This window comes from Melanerpes formicivorus, unplaced genomic scaffold (assembly GCF_026170545.1).
Source record: "Melanerpes formicivorus ecotype bairdi unplaced genomic scaffold, bMelFor1.0.p_v2 SCAF_6, whole genome shotgun sequence".
NCBI lineage: Eukaryota > Metazoa > Chordata > Aves > Piciformes > Picidae > Melanerpes > Melanerpes formicivorus.
In genome coordinates this window covers 34,276,946-34,282,945 of record NW_027142358.1, presented here as the reverse complement: position 1 = coordinate 34,282,945, position 6,000 = coordinate 34,276,946, and the positions used below count along the sequence as shown (strand labels likewise).

General features: G+C 53.2%; 1 long non-coding RNA gene across 1 annotated transcript in view; it reads left to right on the top strand.

Annotated features, from left to right (window-relative positions):
- The first annotated feature begins 784 nt into the window (after positions 1-784).
- The window catches only part of LOC137441635 (uncharacterized), a 30,961-nt gene continuing 25,745 nt past the window's right edge, over positions 785-6,000 (top strand). Inside the window, exon 1 of the long non-coding RNA XR_010987457.1 lies at positions 785-866. This is a non-coding gene — a long non-coding RNA (uncharacterized lncRNA). The remainder of the gene's footprint in view (positions 867-6,000) is intronic.

Here is a 6,000-nt window from a genome sequence, read left to right as displayed (position 1 = left end):
CTGATCAACTAAACCATGGCACCAAGTGCCTCATCCAGGCTCTTCCTAAACACCTCCAGTGATGGTGACTCCACCACCTCCCTGGGCAGCACATCCCAGTGGCCAATCTCTCTTTCTGGGAAGAACTTCTTCCTCACATCCAGCCTGAACCTCTCCTGGCACAGTGTCCTCTTGTTCTGGTGCTGGTTGCCTGGGAGAAGAGACCAACCCCCACCTGGCTACAACCTCCCTTCAGGTAGCTGTAGACAGCAATAAGGTCTCCCCTGAGCCTCCTCTTCTCCAGGCTAAGCAACCCCAGCTCCATCCTACCCCCAAAACCCCATTTCCAACTGGCAGCAGAGGATCCCCCCTGGCACAGGGCGGCTGAGCCGGGGCCAGTCTGCATCCCACTGCAGGGATCCCTGCTTTGTGCTGCAGGCAGGAGTGCTCTCAATGGGATTAGCCTGCAGCAGGGGCGAAAGGCTGTGGGAAAACCTGCGTGTGTCATAGTTCCCTCCCCGGCCGCCCCAGCGGAGCGTCGCCGCTCGGCCCCCCACAATGGGCTTGGAAAAGTTAGGGACAAGTGTTGTGGTAGCTGGATTTTGAATTATGTATTCATGGATCTGCATAATGGCCTTTGAGCTGCTGCATTGTTGGGTAAATCTGGGAATTGTGAGAGGGGGCAGCCAAGGGGGGGCAGGAAGAGGGATGGAGAAGCGCAGAGGGTGAACGTGGGCAAAACTAAGCCTTAACCAAAGGAGGGGAGGGCGAGCTGTAGGAAATGAGATTTTCTTCCCTGCTTACAGAGTGCCAATGAAACCAGTTTTCACTTGGAAGTGCTGACTCCTCTCCCAGCCTCCTGCTGCAGCTTGTGCTTCCTCTCTTGGGTAAGTGCTTAGAGTGCTAACTGGGAAGGGAGGGAAGCTGTAAGTGCAGGCATCTGCCCTGCTGAGCCGTGCTCACCCAGGTCCCCTGGGTTTGCCTGTCTTCCATGCAGGCAAGATGAGCACTTGGCTACCTTAGTTTGCTCAATGCCAGGCTGTGGCAATTAGATGTCCAGGAGAGGAATGGATAGATTCAGAGACTAGCAGGTTGGAAGGGACCCCAAGGATCACCTAGTCCAACCTTTCAGGCTGAGAAGGGAAGAGACATCACTGGAGAGGGGTGAAGATGAAAAGCAGCCAACACAGGCAAAGCCATTGGCCAGTTCTAAGGAGAACCATCAAATTGTTTTGGTTGGAAAAGGCCTTTAAGATCGAGTCCAGCCACTGAGCTAACAGCACCATGGCCATCAGAGCATGTCCTGAGAGCACCAACATGCAGCTCCCAGTGCAGTTTCACTGACATAATCACCTCTTATCCTGTGTTTGAGGACTGAGCTCCCACAGCAACAGCTGTAGGCACCAAGGAGGACGTGGGTCACGCTGGGCAAGAGTGATCAGAGGCAACATCAGCATCAGCCCTGCCTGCCCATGGTCCAGCAGCCCCCAAGAGCCCAGGACTCAGCGTGGGACACAGCCCACCAGAAGCCCTCTGCCTCCCACTTGAATAATTGCCACAACAAAACAAGGGGCTCCAAGCACATTCTTCTTGCCAGCAAAACGTTGTTTTCTCATCTTTGCCCTGGGTTTTGTTCCCCCCACATTATATTCTCATTCCCCCATATCTGGGGAGGTTTAGGCTGGATGTGAGGAAGAAGTTCTTCCCAGAAAGAGAGGCTGGCCATTGGAATGTGCTGCCCAGGGAGGTGGTGGAGTCACCATCACTGGAGGTGTTCAGAAAGAGCCTGGATGAGGCACTTGGTGCCATGGTTTAGTTGAACAGATGATGTTGGGGGATAGGTTGGACTGGATGATCTCAAAGGTCTTTTCCAACCTGGTCTGGTCTATTCCTATTCCTATTCCTATTCCTATTCCTATTCCTATTCCTATTCCTATTCCTATTCCTATTCCTATTCCTATTCCTATTCCTATTCCTATTCCATTCTATTCTATATTTTCATCCCCCCCATATCATACTTTCATTGCCCCCATGCCTCCATATAATATGCATAACCAGGGCAAAATATTGTTCTTCCCCACCTCCTCCCCCCAAAACAACTCCATTCCACAATGCAAGAGCCTCTGGTGATGCTGCAGCAGACCCTCCTCAAAGCCTCCCAGCCCCTCTGCTCAGCGTGCCAAAGGTGCTCCCCAGCTCAGAGAACACATGCCCTTTATTCCCCAGCTCTGGAAAGCTGGAGGGTTTTCTTTCTGCTCTCGGCCCCTGTGCAGTTTCCATGAATGTGCCCAAATAAACTGGCTGATTTGGCAGAGCCAGCCTGAAAATCATTAGTAAAACATACCTGATGAGGTCCCCAGGCAGCTCTGCTGCTGCTGCTGCCTAACAGAGGTGCACATTGTCAGTTGTGACAGCCCCTGGAACTCGGCCCAAGGCTTGCAGGGGCTGCAAGCTCAGGGATTTTCCAGAGCAGCTATTTTTAGGCGTTCTATAGGCTCTGCTTGGAGCAGTACCTGCGCTCCTCTGGATGTGCAATGTGTTTATTCTCCCTGTGAGGTCGGGAGGAGTGAACACAAGCCGCTGCAGCCACGCTGGAGCTCCTTTCTGCTGGAAGCTGGTGAGCTTCAAGCCTCTTCCCTGCTGCTGAGGCACAGCCACGGAGTGCAACAAGCTTGAGAGCCTTTTAGTGCACCAGTTGTAGTAAAGTCTGTTTCCAGCTAGCATAGAAGACACTCACAAGATAACTGGGTTGAAAGGGACTTTTAAAGGTCATCTAGTCCAGGCCCCCTGCAAGTCTGCAGGGACTTCTTCACAGGATGTTAGGGGCTGGAAGGGACCTCTGGAGATCACTGAGTCCATCCCCCCTGCCAGAGCAGGACCATAGAATCCAGCACAGGTCACACAGGAACACATCCAGATGGGGCTGGAAAGTCTCCAGAGAAGGAGACTCCACAACCCCTATGGGCAGCCTGCTCCAGGGCTCTGTGACCCTCACAGTGAAGAAGTTCCTCCTCATGTTGGGGTGGAACCTCCTGTGCTGGAGTTTCTATCCATTGCCTCTTGTCCTATCACACAGGGTGCAAGTGAGCAGAGCCTGTCCCTGTCCCTTCCTTCCTGACCCCCAGCCCTCAGATATTGCTAGACACTGATCAGATCCCCTCTCAGTCTTCTCCTCCAGAGCAGGCTGCTCAGAGGCCCTTCCACTCTGTCCTGCACTGTTTCAAGGGACTGGGAATCTACCCCTGCTCTGGGCAACCTGTGCCAGTGTTTTCACCACCCTGGATGTCAGGTGTCCACCTGCTGCAGGTGGAGTTTAGACAGTGTGCTGCCTTTCCCTTCCCCCTCATGCTTTTCTTGTCACTGTCTCTGCGGAATCCCACACCTGCAGCGTTAAACACAGTCCAGCCTGCAGCATTTTCCGTTCCCAGGAACTTAGGAGGAGATGCACTTGCTTCAACTGAGGGGTTGAGGTTTTGCTTGCTGGGTCTTGCTGCCATCATGTAGCTGCACTCAGTGTGTGAGGCTGATGCTGTGAGCCAAACTATGGCTCTGTGGAGCCACAGCTGACCCAGTGTCTTGTAACTTCTTCCTTCCCTGCTCTCTGGGCTGAGCTTTTCTCTCCTGCCACTCAGGCTGTCTTGTATTTTGCCTTGGTTGTTTTGGTGGTTTGGTTTGGGTTGGGTTGGGGCTTTTTGAGTCAGTACCTGGCTTCTGTGGCTCACATTTTGCTGCTGTTTGGTTGGTGACTGTATGCCCTCACCCAGAGCTGCTGGGGGATGGAGAGGTTCCACCCAAGCAGAGAGCTTTCTCCTTGGGCTGGATTGTTGAAAGCTGCACAGACTCATCCTCCTGTCGCTCATGGGTACCCTTTGCACATCTGCTTTCTGCTGCCTGTGTGCTTGGCCTGCAGATAAACCCTCTGGCTTCCCTCAGGCTGCAGTGGTGTCTCTGCACCATGATGTCAGCTCTTTCAGCTGTAAAATTCCTTCACATAAAACCAGGGCTTGTGTGCACAGCTGCTCTCTCACCTTGCCTCTTATGGCACTTGATGAATTTTGGTCAGTTCCAGAACATGAATGGTTTGACTGTTTTATTTGCCCAGTTTCAAGCTCTTTTGGGTTGCCTGGAAGCTCCCTCTGAGATGTGCAGGTACTGGAAACAGGTGGCCAGGCTCTGGCTCTGCAGGGCTCTTTGCATGGCATGCTGCTCCCTCCAGCCCTGCTGGGAATGGCATTCCCAAGCCCAGCCATACCTCCCTCCTCCACTGCTGCAGCCCCAGAGACCTGCCCCCAGTTTACTTTGGCTGCATCCAGCATGTTTTCATCATGATGCTCTGAAGCAGTTGGGACCAGCCTGCTTTTCCTCACTGGTGCTTCCTCTTCCCTTCCTTCCTCCCCAGCACAAGTCTGAGGCTGGGTTTGCTCTGCCATGTAACTGCTCTTTAGTTGTTCACCTTGGATTGGACTGCCTCTTGTTCCAAGGACACTGGTGGGTTGGCTGTTAGGCATCTTCAGGGCAGGCACACAAAGGGTCTTCATGCCTGTTCAAGTGCTGCTGTTGAGGTTCTGCTCAGCAGGGTTATCTCTTCAGCCCTGCTTTTTCTGTGAACTGCCTCTGGCAGTCCTTCCCTAGACCTGTGTGAGCTGCAGATCCTTTTCCCCAGTGCCTCTGGCAGTCCTTCCCTAGACCTGTGTGAGCTGCAGATCCTTTTCCCCAGTGCCTCTGGCAGTCCTTCCCTAGACCTGTGTGAGCTGGAGATCCTTTTCCCCAGTGCCTCTGGCAGTCCTTCCCTAGACCTGTGTGAGCTGGAGATCCTTTTCCCCAGTGCCTCTGGCAGTCCTTCCCTAGACCTGTGTGAGCTGCAGATCCTTTTCTCCAGAGCCTCTGGCAGTCCTTCCCTAGACCTGTGTGAGCTGCAGATCCTTTTCTCCAGAGCCTCTGGCAGTCCTTCCCTAGACCTGTGTGAGCTGCAGATCCTTTTCCCCAGTGCCTCTGGCAGTCCTTCCCTAGACCTGTGTGAGCTGCAGATCCTTTTCTCCAGTGCCTCTGGCAGTCCTTCCCTAGACCTGTGTGAGCTGCAGATCCTTTTCTCCAGAGCCTCTGGCAGTCCTTCCCTAGACCTGTGTGAGCTGCAGATCCTTTTCCCCAGTGCCTCTGGCAGTCCTTCCCTAGACCTGTGTGAGCTGCAGATCCTTTTCTCCAGTGCCTCTGGCAGTCCTTCCCTAGACCTGTGTGAGCTGCAGATCCTTTTCTCCAGAGCCTCTGGCAGTCCTTCCCTAGACCTGTGTGAGCTGCAGATCCTTTTCCCCAGTGCCTCTGGCAGTCCTTCCCTAGACCTGTGTGAGCTGCAGATCCTTTTCTCCAGAGCCTCTGGCAGTCCTTCCCTACACCTTTGTGATCCTTTTCTCCTACTTCAAAGCCACTTTTTGCTTGGCAGTATGATATCCATGCTGCATCTGCCTCCATCCCTCTGAGCCTCCATCTCCAGCTGGCCCAGTGGCTCTTGTCTTCCAGCTGTCTTTCTGGGTTCTCCAGCTGCCACTGCAGTGTGGAGGTTTCTCCAAGCCTAGAGCAGTGTCTCCTAAAAACGTCTTCTGTTGAAGAAAGTTTATTTGTGTGTCTACAAGTCATCCCTCCCCTGTTTGGCAAGCCATGTTGGCTTCCAAATTAAACCCAGAGCTCCAGAGAGTTCTGCTCTGCTTTGCAAGCATGCTTCCCTTCTTTTTCCTCATGATTTTGCTGCAGGATATCTGTGGGAAGAGAGTTGCCTCTCTGCAGCCTCTTGCAGTTTGTGATCCCAGCACTCCCTGACCCCTTTACTAGGTGTTCTGGAGCTCATTGTTCCTGCCAATGGCACACCATCCACTTCTTGTCTCTTTTCCCTCCTGAGACAGAAGCTTTACTTCCCTTTTCTCCTCTGTGTTTCCCTCCCAGGGAGCTCTGAAGTCAAACTCAGTACTTGCTTCCATGGCTTGCACAAGTGTTTTCACTCTGGAAACTCAAGTTGCTTGGCAGCCAGAG